The sequence below is a fragment of the Penaeus monodon genome, chromosome 24 (genome assembly GCF_015228065.2).
Source record: "Penaeus monodon isolate SGIC_2016 chromosome 24, NSTDA_Pmon_1, whole genome shotgun sequence".
Classification (NCBI taxonomy): Eukaryota; Metazoa; Arthropoda; class Malacostraca; order Decapoda; family Penaeidae; genus Penaeus; species Penaeus monodon.
This window is the reverse complement of record NC_051409.1, coordinates 2,486,853-2,487,652: the sequence shown is the minus strand read 5'-3', so window position 1 is coordinate 2,487,652 and position 800 is coordinate 2,486,853.

Here is an 800-nt window from a genome sequence, read left to right as displayed (position 1 = left end):
GCCTACGGTCGATCCAAACAGTCGGGGAGATAAAAAATGCTTCTTTAACTCACGGAAAATCCAGAAATAATAGGTCATATTTACACGCAGAATTAGAAAACGAAATGATTCTTTCTCTAACGTTTCCTAAGGCGATCAATCCCACACAAAGAGAGGGATAAAGCTTGTAAAGGAAGAGAAGAGAAAAATTACCAGATAGAGGGGGGGAAAGAAAGACAGAAAAAGGAAGAGAGAACGAATGTGGTAAAAAAGGCGTGGGATAAAAGGAGAGAGGGAGAGAGGGTAGGGACGCACTGCAAATAAAGAGATAAAAAAGAAAGGAAAGGTAAAAGAAGCTTAGAATGGTAATGAAAAAGATGGATAACAAAAAAAGAAAAAGTAGTAAAAAATGAAAAAGGGGAAGAGAACGAATGAAGAGAAGAGAAAGGGAAAGAAACGAAGGAAGTAGAGAAATGGCAATATATTTAAGGGAATATAGAAAAGGAAAATATAAAAAAAAGTAAAGAAAACAAGGTTAAACGGACGAACGAGATATAGAAAAGGGTGAAGGAAATAGAAAACAGAGTAAAAGAACGAAGGATATATATATAGGAAATATAGAAAATGGCAAGAGATCGAAGGAAATACAGAAAATGGCAAAAGAACAAAAGACACAGATACGAAAATTAAAGAATCGAAAAAAGGTAAAAGAACAAACAAATTAAAGAATAAAAAAAGAGGAAAGAGACAAAGAAGATATATTTAAAAGAAAGACCATGGCGGGGGGGGGGGGGGTACAAATGAAGCAATCCAATTAGAGG